At 47.6% G+C, this 13,577-nt stretch overlaps 1 long non-coding RNA gene across 1 annotated transcript; it reads right to left on the reverse strand.

Moving 5' to 3' along the window:
- Positions 1 to 1,666: 1,666 nt before the first annotated feature.
- LOC129692290 (uncharacterized) lies at positions 1,667 to 13,313 on the reverse strand. The gene is made up of 4 exons (XR_008722667.1): positions 13,065 to 13,313; positions 10,423 to 10,608; positions 8,903 to 8,987; positions 1,667 to 2,146 (listed from the first exon to the last, which is right to left on the reverse strand). It is a non-coding gene; the product is annotated as an uncharacterized LOC129692290 (long non-coding RNA).
- Positions 13,314 to 13,577: the final 264 nt, after the last annotated feature.

A 13,577-nucleotide genomic window follows, 5' to 3' on the forward strand; every position in this document is an offset into this window, starting at 1 on the left:
CACTCCCTCACTATGTATGTTTCAGCCAACAAGGGCCCAGACATACAGGCCTCAGTCCACCCTACAGCCTCAGTGTGCAGGAGGCTGTATCATCCAGGTCTGTAGAGTCCGTAATATTTGCATGCTGGCAAAATTGCCTGAGAACATTTGTCTTCAAGATTAAGTGGTGCGTGACTGCTTTGGGTCTCCCTATCTCCTCAAGTGGAGACACTGACTTGATTTTTGAAAGCAGGTTGACCAGTTGTCTTTTTTAAAACACACACACACACACACACACACACACACACACACACACATACACACACACAGTCTATTCTCTATTTCAATAACATAAGAAGAGAGGAGGTCAGAACCTGACTAGCTCAGCTTCACCAATACTCTGTTTCTGCCACAGTAAAATAATAAGGGCCATTGAAGTGTGCACCTCCCATGGTCCAGCGCTGGCCTGACATGGGCCAGAGCTCTCATGGAGAGTTGCACTCAAGATTCATTAGAAATTGTTTGTCTGGGGCTCAGTGGTATATGCTAGTTGGTAGAGTACTTGTCTAGCATGCACGAAGCCCTGGGTTCAGTCTCAGAGACCACATGAATCATGGGTGATGGCACATAACTAATCTTCACACTTGAGAGGTGGGGGTAGAAAGATCAGAAGTACATGGTCATCTTTGGTTACACAGGAATTTCAAAGCCAGCCTACGCTTCATGAGACTCAGTCTTAGAAGAAACAAAACAATTAGAAATTTCTTGTCAGAACAGCTCTGGCCAAAAAACAACAGACAAACAAACTTCAAGTGTGGTCTCTTTACAAAATGATGTATTTCCAGTATATAAGTGGTCAGTCTCTCTCCCTCAGTTTCCTCATTTGTAAACATGGGGATTATAACAATAGAAGCTACTCCCCAAAAAAGATTTCAAAGATGAACCTAGGAAAGCCCAAAGCCCTAAGTCCCTGCAGAGTCACTGTCTGCCCTTACTGCCTTGCTCTCTGGAAGGCTGGCAGTAATGAGCCACAACCCTGGCCTTAATGGACTTTGGTTAGCCACAGAAGCTTGGAAACAGAGTAGAAACTGGTTCCCTCTCTTGGGGTCACCATGAGTATTGTTGGTGGAGGTTCCAACTCCTGTTGCAGTCTTTCCACAGGCCTAGGTGATGGCTTTCACCTGGGGTTGGCAGCTAGTGTGGAGCCAAGGAGCTGTGCTTGCCCATTGTGTCCCTAACACCCTCCCTCCATCTTCCATACCTTCCCAAGCTCTACTCAGGGAAAATGGGCTGGCATCTTGATCTTGGGTGTCCAGAGCTATGAGGCATAAGTGGCTGCTATTTGTGCTAGTCTCTAAAAGCTATGACAGCTGCCATAGTGATGAAACAATAGAAATACCTTCTGTGTGAGGGCAGTGGAAAGACCCTGCCCAGAAGCTCTACAGGCCAGGTGCTGAGCTGAGACCAATACAGGAATAACCTCATTTATTCAAGGAGCCCCTGGATGTCCAAAACCAAGATGCAAGCCAATTTGGCTTCGAAGCAAGAGCTCTTGTTTTGGTTTGCTGATGGCCAGGTTCTCACCATGTCCTTCCATGGCAGAAAGAAAGACAAGAAAAGAAAGTCAGGAAGTCAGGTCTTAAAGTGCAACCTTGATAATTGCTCCTTTATTCACGTTCTTAGAAACCTGAAGCAATCACTTTGCTTACATCTCATTGGCCAGACACTGAACTCATGACTGAACCTAGCCACAGCGGAGATGCTCAGAGTCTTTTGTTCATCAAGCTCTGTATGGCTATTAGAACTGCCTGGCTTGGAAAAGGAAGGAACAGTGGCTGTTTGGGGTCGGGGTGGGGGTTGGAGGGGTACTGTTTTTGTCATTTTACCAGTGAGGAAACCCACACTTCGAGAGTCAGGGGCTCAGGCATCTTGCCTAAGATGACATCAATGGCAAAGACTCGGCCAGCGCTTGGGTGAGGTCTGCTGATTCTGGCATGCATGTTCCTGGCAGGTTTGCTGAGAAGAAAAGCAGGGAGTGAAGGAAGCCAGGATGACCTATCCTGGCTGATGTTTTCCTCTTCCTATCGAGTGAGTCCAGGATTGTGTGAATCGAAGTACCACCAAGCTATGCTTGGACAGGTCCTGGGAAGCATCTCCAGGAGTTGGCCTTAAATGAACAAATAAGGCAGGTGAGTGTATATACTTGAGCATGGCTGAGCATCCCTGAAGCAAGCCAAGGGATGCTTCCCAGACAGTATCTACCCTCAGCTGAAAGACCATTGAAGCCAACTTTTTTGGCACAATGTTTCCCTGAGATAAGTACACATAACCATTTATAGGTCTCCAGAATAACATCTGCGGCCCCCATAGGAATCTCATTTTTTTTTTCTAGTAAATTTTCTGAATACACTTTTAAACCAGTTAGGCATGGTGGTACATGCCTGTAATCCTAGCACTCAGGAGGCAGAGAGAGGAGGATTTTAAGTTCAAGGATAACCTGGGCTACACAGCAAGGCCAGGTGTCATATCCCCTCCCACCAAAAATAGAGCCTCCCCCCCCCTTTCCTAATTGGCCTTTCAAAGGCTCTGAGTAATTATGCTAAACTAACACTGAAACATCTCTAACTCGGCCTCTGTGAGAGACAGATATTTTTCAAAAGCAAAATCAAGTTCTAATTCTATGTCTCCTTGACATGTTCCCTTTTAAGCCTGTGGAGGCTGCTCTGAGAATTGAAGGCTGGGGACCAGACCGTGTCACAGACCTGCACTTCACGCCTGCGTGGAGTTGCTCAGCACGCGGGCTTTCAATTAGAAGTAAATAGACAGCACTGCTGAGCGTTCTGCGCTGGGAAAGATCAGCCCGGGCCTTGGGGCTGTGGCACTTTCTTCACAGCCTTAATGTACCAGGGTTAACCTTTAAGACCTCCCACCTGGTTATGGGCTTGGTACCAGCCTGGAGCTACCTGGAGGTGTCAGGAAAGAGTCTTCTTTCCACACAGGTGGTTCTGAACTGGATTCTCCAGGGGAAGGTAAGACCCTCTGGGAACCAAGTACTGAAGTATTTGGTTTTCCTCCCTCTGTGATTATAGTTCCATTCAGAAGGAGAGTGTGTGGGAACGTGTCTTCCCTCTGACCGCCACGTTCCGAGGCGCAGGTGAAGTGGTTGAGGAGTGTGAGCTGAAGGACAGCTGCATTAGTTAAAGCCTTTCTGCCTGGACGTTGTGACTGTGTTGAGTCAGAATGTTGCAGGCTGGAGCAAAATTATCTCAGGCTATTTTTAGTTCCTTTGAAAGCCATTCATTGCCCATTCCTGCGTCTGACCTAACAGCGTGTGACTGTCAAAGCCTTTAAGATATAGTCTTGGCAGACTCCTAGCATCTATCAGTGTAAATGCTAAGAATGCCATCAGATAGCTTCTGAAACCTACAGCACAGTTAGTTGCAGTACTCTACAGCCTACCTATGGGTCCATCAACAGACTTGGTAAGTACCTTCATTTATAACTTCCATTTTTCTGTAGCTAAGGCAGTCTCATATGACCACTTGGGCTGGTTGTCCTGGGTTCTATAAGAAAGCAGGCTGTGCAAGCCACAGGAAGCAAGCCAGTAAGCAGCACCCCTCCATGGCCTCTGCATCAGCTCCTGTCTCCAAGTTCCAGGCCTTGCTTGGGTTCCTGTCCTGACTTCCTTTGGTGATGAGCAGCAATGTGGAAGTGTAAGCTGAATAAGCCCTATCCTTCTCAATTTGCCTTTTGGCCATGGTATTTCATGACAGCTATAGTAACCCTAACTAAGACAGTCTCTTATTCCCTTTGAGGTGACAGCTGTGTTTTTGCACCAATGGGATGGTGCATATCCTGAGAAGGATGTCTCCCTGTGTCATTTCTCTACATCTTGCCACCTGAAGGGATGGTCACGGCGTCACATAGATTCTTTTCCTGAGGGAGTATCTCATTGAATTGTTGCTGCGTAATATGAACTAAGGAGGAGAGCCTCATCTGTTACACCTTTTCCTGTGCTGCTGGCTGCTCAGAACTTCCATGACTGTGCAGAGCCTTCGGAGTATCATGGGTTGAGAGCCAGACTGTCTTGACTTATCTTTAGCTCCTGTAACGATCATCTATTCTCCTTGGTGTTTAAACTAAGATAATCCTATTGGCTACCTTTAAGATCCTTTAGGGGAAGTACATATTGACCTTGTGGTGGTTTGAATGATATGGCCCCTGGGCTCATATAGTTGAATGTTTGGTTCCTGGTTGGTGGAACTATTTGTGAAGGTTTGGGAGGCATGGCTTTGTTGGAGGACCTTTGTCACTGGTCACTGGTTGGAATCTGAGGTTTTACAAGCCCATACCATTTCAATTAGCCCTCTCCCTACTTCGTGCTTTCAGATCAGAGCTAAACTCTCAGCTGCTGTTCCAGCGTCACGATCCCCATCATTATGGTCATGAACTCACCTTCTGGAACCGTGAGCCCAAGTTAAATGCTTTGTATACGTTACTTTGGTCATGGTGTTTTGTCACAGCAATAGAAAAGTAACAAAGACTGCCCTGTCTCCAAAAGGTAAAATTTCACCACTGATGTTTTATTCCTTCGGCTAAATACATTACAGTGCTCCAGTTGATTGGCACTTAGTGTGAAACAGTTCATTGGATCCTTCTGTGTGTATCAAGTTGATCCCTAGGCACAGGAAAATGTGGGTTTTGTGGAAAGCTTTTAAGATGGGGGAAAGATAATGTGTATGTGAGAAGAGGGGAGGGGACAGGCTTGGGCTAGCCATGGCCAATAGGAAGAGGGGAGAAGTGAGCAGGCTAGGTCTGGACAAAAGGAAGGGCTCAGCCTATTGGGTGGTGAGAGTTGAGCCAACAGCCCTGTGACCTGTGTCTGGCACAGGGGGAAGGGCAGGGTACTTTCTGGCTCCCTTCATTATGCTGTTCACATGATTTGACTCCCCTGCCCACTGCAGGAATACTAACATCATTCAGTCTTGGGGAACAAGGATTTACCTCTCCTGGACCATGGACTTTCAGTGCCTTGCAACCTGCTCTGCCCCAAAAGTTGACAAGGGTGGGTTACCCATCATGTTTTCCTTGTCTAAGCTAAGAACATGCCCACTCCATGGTGTGATTAAGAGAACAGTTTTTATTGTAGATAGGAGAGAGAGAGAGAGAGAGAGAGAGAGAGAGAACAGCCAGAGGCACCTGAAAGAGGCTGGAGTAGAGAGAAAGAAAGAAATGAATAGACTGAACATGGCCAGCAGACTGGACCTGGCCATGAGAGAACCAGGCGATCAGAGAAAGAGGGAGACTGAGAAGAAGACAAACAGGGAGTGGACCAAAGAGCATGCAAGGGGAGGGGAGCATAGCTGAAACTGAAGGGTTATGAGAAGAATGAATAGCTGAGGGGAGGGACGGAAGCCAGTGAGCTGGAGAAGTTTAGGTTAGGGGAAAGTGAGAAGAGCTAGGATGTCAACATGAACCCTGGAATGTGTAGCAGTACTTTCTATACTGAGGGAGCATGAAGGCAAGCATGAATTTTTTATGCTAATAGGTACCATAGACAACTATTTGTCCCTTATGCCAGTGATAAGGGGAATGGCTCCCTTTGGTAGAGGGCATCCAGCTTCTCAAATTCCTGAGGAGTGCTGGTTTTTGTGTAACAGCCAGGATCTGGGAAATGAAGTCTCCTTTGGACCTGATAGCCCTGTCCAGCATGGTGCCACACTTTCCCAGTAGAGATGACCCTTCTCCCAGGAGGCTTTGGCGGACAGGCCCAGCTTGTCCCAAGAGATAAGACACAGAGCCCTGACCTGTTAGAACCTGCATCCTGACAGGATGCATTAAGTGGGACACCTCATTTGGTGGCCAGGAGAGTGACTCGGGGGCAAATGCCTTGCTCTCTCAGATAGCAGAACTTTGGCTACAAATCAACTGTCTACACAGAAATGTCCCACAGCCCCCTTAAAATGGTACATAGCTACACTTTGAGAGGCTGAGGCAAGAGAATTTAGGGTCATCCTTGGCTACATAGAGAGTTCAAGGCCACCTGGGCTACATGAGACCCTGACTAAAAAAAAAAAAGAAAAGTTATTTTTGTACCAATAAACTAGTCAGCCATGTAGCCTTTATTGAAGGGCTTTTGTGTTTTCAGGGGGGTTTTACCTTTGAGTTCCTATATCTAATACCTAAGCTCCATTTTTTGCTTCTGAGAACTGTAATTTTTAATAAACAATCTGTGCCCACCATGGAAGAAAAAGTCTGAGGTGGGGAGGTGAAGACTTTGCAGGCCATGAAAACTTGCTTATAAATAATTCTGCTAGGTGCCCTTTGTCCATCTGTCTGTCTGTCAGTGTTCCACAAATCTATTTCTGATGAGCTGCTCATGGTTTCTGTTGAGGACAGAACCTATAACTCATTTATGAAATCCCTCTTCTTGGACATGCAGGGTGTGGCTTTACAGGCACCAGAGAAGATCTCTATGGGATGAATGCCAGTTGTTTGCAGGGGCGTGGCTGGTAACTCACCCTCCTGAGCCCCTGTGCCTGTGCCTGTGGCCTGTCTTGTCTCTCTGCTTACTCATGCAGGGTTCTGTCACCTCCCAAATGAACCGTTTGCTTGCCTTCCTTCTCCATCTCTCCCTCTCTCCCACCACCCTCTATTCCCCTTCCCTCCCTCCCAGCCCCTTTTCTTCCATTTATCTCTCCTTCCCTCTCTTTCCCTTCTCCCTCCCCTGACCCTTTCCTCCCTCCTCCTCTTCCCATGAAGACCATAGTAGGATCGGCTCTAGCCTGGTGGATTTATGATCCTTAACCTTTCAGGGTCTATGTCTCTACCTAGGAAGTGGAGATGTGCTAGGGTCACCTCATGGGGGTTTGTGAGAACTGGATGAATTTGTTAATACCTGTGCAGTATTTAAGAGGACCCTTGGCTCAGAGTAACCTTTTAAAACTGGTTTGCTTGGGGCTGGAGAGAGAGCTGAGTGGTTAAAACACTGTTGCTCTTGCAGAAGCCCCTGGTTTGGCTCCCAGCACCTGCTCAGCAGCTCATAATCCTTTGTAATTCCAGTTCCAGGAGACCCACCCTCTTCTGATTTCTGCGGGTACCACAGAAATAGGTAAATAAGTAGATTTTTAAACCAAACAAAAGCAAACAAACAAGATCAAAAAAACCAAACCTCTCTTTGCTCTTACCACGAATTCGCTTAGGAATAAACAAAGACCCCTTGCATGCAAGTCCATGAGACAGAGACAGCTGAGGCTGCATCTGGACACCTGCCTCCAGGTGGAAGCCACAGGGTCTACCACTTTCTTTAGGTATTGAAAAGGGACTCCATGTCAGGCAAGAAAAGGGTACACCACAAGAAGCTGCCATGGTCAAAGGAAGGACGTGCTGTCTCCACCTAAGGCATGGAACAGGGGATGAAAGAGGCAGCTTCTGGTGGCTGAGGACCTGGCCATCTAGGTGTGATGAGGCAAGAGCTATAGGTGACACAGGTGTCAGGATGGCCTGGGCTCTGTGTGGGTATCTGTGGAAGGTTCTGGTCATGTGGTATGGACAGGGGAGGAGCCGAAAGGGGCACCAGGTAGGTTCTGGGTGTTGGCAGGCCACAGGCCTCACTACCAGCTGCCTTCCTTCCCCATAGCAATGCCATTACTCGTCTCAGAGTCTGGGCTCCAGAGCCACAGGCCTTCCTTGCCACCAGCCAGCACTGCCACTTGGATTGTTTGGAGGTGTCATAGCCCTTCGTCTATTCTTTTCAGTGTGGCTGGTGCTCCTCTGCTCATCCAGTGGGTGTCTTAGGTCCCTCTCTTTGAGTCCAAATGGTGTTTGCCATGGCTCAGACCAAAGGACCATGGCTGAGTGATGGTATGGGTCCCAAGGTTTGTCATAGGAAGAGTTGGGTCTGTTGAGGGCACCTGCCTTGGGGAAGCCAGGTGCTGTGTTAGAAGGAAGCTGAGGCTTATGGAGAAGAGTATATATTGACTTTTAGCTCTTAGCTTCTACCAGGCTCTAAGACATGACTCACCTGATGTCTGAGAGAGGTTACCTAGATCACAAGAGTGAGCCAATAAGCATGGAGAAAAGCTCAGAAACTTAGGACTCTACTTGACTAGGGCCATGTACATACCCCTCACTGAACAATGTACCTAACAACCTGTTAGCAGCCTAAGACTCCTACCAGCTTCAAGCCCCCGTACACCTGCTTTAAATGATGGAAATAGTTGCCCTCCTTAGCATACCCATGATAGAGCCCCACTTCTATCCAAACACACCCTGGAGCACCATCCAGAAACTGTGGGCAAGGGGGGGTTTGGTGCATACACAATAAAGCAAAACCGCATCTGCAAGTAAACATTTAAGGAGAATTCCGTATTTACCGTATTTACCATCTTACACCTGTGCATACTTGGGCATGCATATGATTAAAATCAGATGCATTATGGGAAGGGACATGTCCAGAGTAACGATTATATGGCTTAATCTGTTAATCAAAATAGAGAACCACCCAGATTCCATCCCTTAGTAATCTGGGCCCCTGCCAACCTGCACCATTTCTTTGCTTCAAATATAGCTTCCTTGCTACTTTTACAAACCTGTGTGGCTTTTACTTGATTCTGAATAAAACACCAAGAACTGGGAAACACTAGGTCTAGACAGTGACCCCAACCACTTACTACTGGTGACAATAGCTCTGAGTGAGTGCTGTGTAGCAGTAAATCTCTTTTGTCTTTTTACTACAAGTGTGTGGGCAAAGCTGTAGGTGTTCCAGTCACAAAAGCCTTACCCAGGATTGACAACTGTCTTAGCTACTTCGCTATTGCTCTTCTAAGGCAACTTATAGGAAAAAAAACAAAACAAAACAAAAAAAAAAAAAACAAAAAACAAAAAACAAAAAAAAGAACACAAAACTTTATTTGGAACTTACAGGTTTTTTAGAATTCATGATAACCATGGTGGGGATTATGGCAGCAGGCAGGCATGACACTGGAGTGGTAGGCGAGAGTTCACATCTTGATCCACATGAAAAGAGAAAAAGTCAAAGAGAAAGCTAATTGAGAATGCCATGGGGTTTTGAAATGTCAAAGCACAACCCCAGCGATGCACCTCCTAATCTGACGATGCCACGCCTCCTAATCCTTCCCAAACAGTTCTACCACCTAGAGACCAGACATTCAAATATATGATTCTATGGGGGTCACTATCATCCAAATTACTCCACATTTCGTTGGCTAGTGACACAGATCTGACCCGTTGGAAGGACACAGGTGAGCGTGGCACTACTGTGCTTCAGGTCACCCAGAGCCACAGGGGATCTCTCCGTGTTGAGCAGAGAACATGGAGTGTGAGGGCTGGTATGTGGCGTCTTGTGCCTTCGCTGCAGTATCAGCATATGGTAGGCTCCTGCCTCAGACAGGAGGCATAGTACAATCTGATGGGCAGGCGTGTGCACTGAGACGGGGTGCTGGGCATCCCCAAGACAGGCTTTCAGCGAAGCCTCAGGGTGTCAGAAGAGGGTGGCTGGGAAGGCAGGTCCAAGAGGAGGGGGCTATGCAAAGGGAAGCTGCAGGGAAACAGCACATCCTTTCTGGGGACTCGGATCTGAGGGCAGGGAGAACACAGAATGCAGAGTTCAAGGAATCCAGTGAACTTTGGGTCTGTGCTTTTCAAAATATCACCACTGCAAAAGAAACTGTTGCAAAGAAGAAGAGACAGCAAAAGTGCTCACTTAAATAAACTCTTGATGTGGGCTGGCCCTCCTTCAAAAAGCCTTGGGCCAGGTGGCAACATTTGAATGTGGACTGGGTATTACGAGTAATGTGTAATGTATTGTACATGGTTCTAGTTTCTCTCATGTTAGAAAACATCCTTTAATGAAATTCATAATGAGCTATAAGCAACAAAGTGCTCTGACTTTCATCATGACCTGCCAAAAGTTTTGGGTAAAGGCGGGCTTTGTTTAGACATCAACAAAACAAAGAGAGCAGAATGCGAATTGGTGAGTTCTCCTGAAAGACCATCTTAGGACCCTTCTCTGCAGCTAAAACTGTTTCATAAATATTTAATAAAAGTTTTTTTTGTTTTTTTAATGAACAGAAATAAGAAAGTGTAGTCTAAGAGAGGCAGGGAGGGGTGAAAGGAGATCTAGAATTTTTTGTTTTGTTGGAAGAGTCAAGGAGTTGTAGAGAGGCTAAGTGGCCAGGCAAAGGTTGGTGAGGAGCATGGGCTCTGTGCCCCGACTGTGGCTGTTCAAGTTGATGGTGCTACCGGAAGGGAATGTGTGGGTTGATGGATGGCCTCTAAAGAGAAGCTCCCGCTGCCCTGAAGGCTGTGTCCACAGAGCGCCTGTGATCTCACGCTGCCTTTAATGTGAGCTATGCCTCAAAGTCCTGAAATATGCCCCAAGTGTTTGTAAAGGTTGATAGCATCTTTGGGACCTCTTCCTACCGTGAACAGAAGCTGTAAAGTTTCAATTGTGCAGCTCGTGAGACCCAAGTGTCTTTTCTGAAGTGCCATAAAAAGGCTACATCTGATGTCTGACGTCAAACAAGCCTCCGCTAAGGATCTGTGGATGTCCGTGACAGAAATGCCGCTGTTTCTTAGATGGGTGGTTAGAAGCAAAGCTTTCTCCTTCTGAGAGAGAGTGACACATTAAAATCAGAGAGATGGGGGCCACCTGCGGGACCCACACTTAGAGAGGGGCCAAGGCTGAGGAAGGAGCTCAGTGTTAGAGCATTTACCCCGAATACGTGTGGCCCTGGATTCTATCCCCAGCACGGGTGTACACACACATACACAGAGAGAGAAAGAGGGGAGGGAGGGAGAAGGGGAAAGACAGGGGGAGAGAGAGAGAGAGAGAGAGGCTCCAAGGTATCACATATGGTGGCACATTCCTGCTATCCCATCACTTGGGAGGCTGAGACAGGAGGACTACAAGTCCAAGGCCAGCCTGAGCTCCATGGGCGGGAAGTACTTGTGAAAGCTGATGGAGGTAGATAAAGCATGTCTGTGCTGGAATATTCCATTTCAGAGAAATAAGCGCGCATGTCCCCCCAAGTTCGTGCCTGATTTCACATCAGCTTTAGGAAGAGCAAAAAAAACAGAGGCAATCCACACGCCTGTCCACCTAGAACAGACAAATGGATTATACACACATGTAAAGTACCTCTGAGCAATAGAAAAAAAAAAGCACAAAACTCTAGAAACCTGGGAGTGACAGTGAACACCTGAAAAATCAGGACTCAGAGAATGATGCGTTCAAGATAAGCCCGAGCTACAGAAAGAGACCTTATTTCAAATATCAGTCAATCAGGCCCGGCACAGTCTTTAATCACAGTATTTAGGAGACAGAGGCAGGTTAGGATTACATGAGGACAATCTGAGCATTAAGCAGCATGTGGATTAGACATTAATAGAAAACTGGAAGAGGCCAGGCAGATGTCCTCTTGTGCCCAAGAAGGGACAGCTTGGCTACGGGGATGTTTCCCCAGCTCTGCTCCATTTTCTGGTTTGGGGGCTTCTTGGAGACTGGAGGTGAAGGCAGGCCTAGGCAGCTACTTCCTTCAGACTGCCCAAACCTCTGGTCTGGCTTCTGCAGGAAGGCACGTCCCTCAGGCTGTGGGGCTGAGGAGGTACTTTCTGCAAGAACTAAATTGACTCACCATAGAGGGGGAAATGCGTATTTGGTTTTGTGTTGTTTGCAGGGTAACTAGCCTGGTCCAGGTACAGGGTAGGGTGGGTTATGGGGAGCTCATGAGTTTGGGGATGCAAAAGCCTTTCGATTGGAGTCGAGTCGAGCCTGGGCTGTCCAAACCCCAAGTCTTGTTTGATTCAGTTCTAAAATGGGATGTTTGTGTTGAGCAGGTGCCAGGCACCAGACAATGTAGTAATGGCTCAAAAATAACCACACTGGGGAGTAAAGGCCTTGCCATGAGCAGATAGGGAAGAGATGCTGAGAGGGATACCCTATAGACGCTGGGCTGGAGTAGAGGAAGAGGGAGGATGAAATGGGGGCAGGCAGGAAAGAGAAACAAGAGGAAGGACCTTGGACAGGCCACAAAGGAAGTCCTCCAAAGGGTGTATCATGAGGTTGAGCCATAACCTTCACATACATGTGCACTTATGAGCACACACAAGCATGCGCTTGTACACACACACACACACACACACACACACACACACACACGCACACACACACACACCTTCTTGGGCCCAGAGCAGAGACACTGCTCTGCCTGTATGGAAGAGATCGGTCAGTGTCTCCACTAGAATTGCATAAAAGTGACCCACCATGATACAAGAGCTGTCAGCGAGCATGAGCTGGGTGAGCCCATGCTGGGAGGACACTCAGCACCTTTCAAAGTCACCACCAGGAGATGAGCAGTGACAGCTTTCAAGCCACTTCCCCACCGTGTCAGCTGGCTGCGGGCAGGTCTGCAGGTCCTGGGCTGAGCTCTCAGGGCAAAACAAAAACAGAGAAGAGCAAACACTCCCCCACCCCCCACCCCTGTAGCTCTCACTTTAAAGGGACTGAGGTAGTTTGTTCTGGAGCCATTTTGGGTTACCAATGCCTGAGAACATGGGTTTAGGTTACCCCAAATTCCATCTTCCAATGTGGAGGCAACTGCATGAAGTTTTATGGAAGGAAGAAAGTCATAAATCAAGGCAGGTTTAAAATACATGGGTGGCTACATCAGAGAGACTGCTGCAGTGAAATGGAGGCAGCTTTTCTACAGGGACAGGATGCTATCTGATGGCATTATTAAGTTTCCAGGTGAGTGGAAGCTAGTGGTCTGCTAAGTAAACAGATTCCACAAGGCTTATTTATCTACCAGTCACAGGATGTTAGTTCAGACACAGAGATGTGCAGGGAATGGCTTTTCAGAAAGATAAAGGCAGCCCAAGATAAGACGATTAGCCTCTGGACCCAAAATGTTCCAGGTTCTCCTCTGGACCTGCAACATTCCAACCTCTCCACACCACTTTGTTTTAACCAGCCGATCAGTCTTTGCAGACCCAGCAAAGACGTTCTTTCCAAAACATCTCCGTGACACGACCAAGAGATAAGCAGAGCCCAACAAGCCACTTACCCAAGCCTTCTCAGCTGGCCACAGGCAGGTACGTGCAGAGCCCTGTGTCCTGCCTGGTAACTGCGAGCATGGACATGTCTCCCTCGGGAAGCCCCTCATCAGCCCACAGCCCTACCTAATGGCAGGCAGTCGTCACTTGTTGCCCTTTCAGCTCTTGCACGTGGGGCAGTCTGAGATGGATAGGAAACTGATGGGGGAGTGGAAAAGCAGGCTGCCGTTGGGGAGGGGCGCACCATGGAGAGAGGCAGCTTGGACAACTATGTAGAAGAGAAAAGCAGAATGCTGGTAACTGAGAGCCTGGGAGCAGTTAAATATTAATAGAGAACAGAAGGCCAGTAGTAAGGAGAGCTGGGAAGAGAGGGTGGGGCCAGAACTTAAAAGCCTGCAGGAGGGCAGGAAGGCTTCGGTCTGAGCTTGGTAGAGATGTGACCTTGCCTTGGAAATCTGTTCTGGTTGCAGCTACTGTCCTAAGCACCAAACACAAATGCCAATCCAATCACCAAAGCCTGTGTG

The sequence above is a fragment of the Psammomys obesus genome, unplaced genomic scaffold, assembly GCF_907164565.1.
Source record: "Psammomys obesus unplaced genomic scaffold, mPsaObe1.curated_primary_1811, whole genome shotgun sequence".
NCBI lineage: Eukaryota > Metazoa > Chordata > Mammalia > Rodentia > Muridae > Psammomys > Psammomys obesus.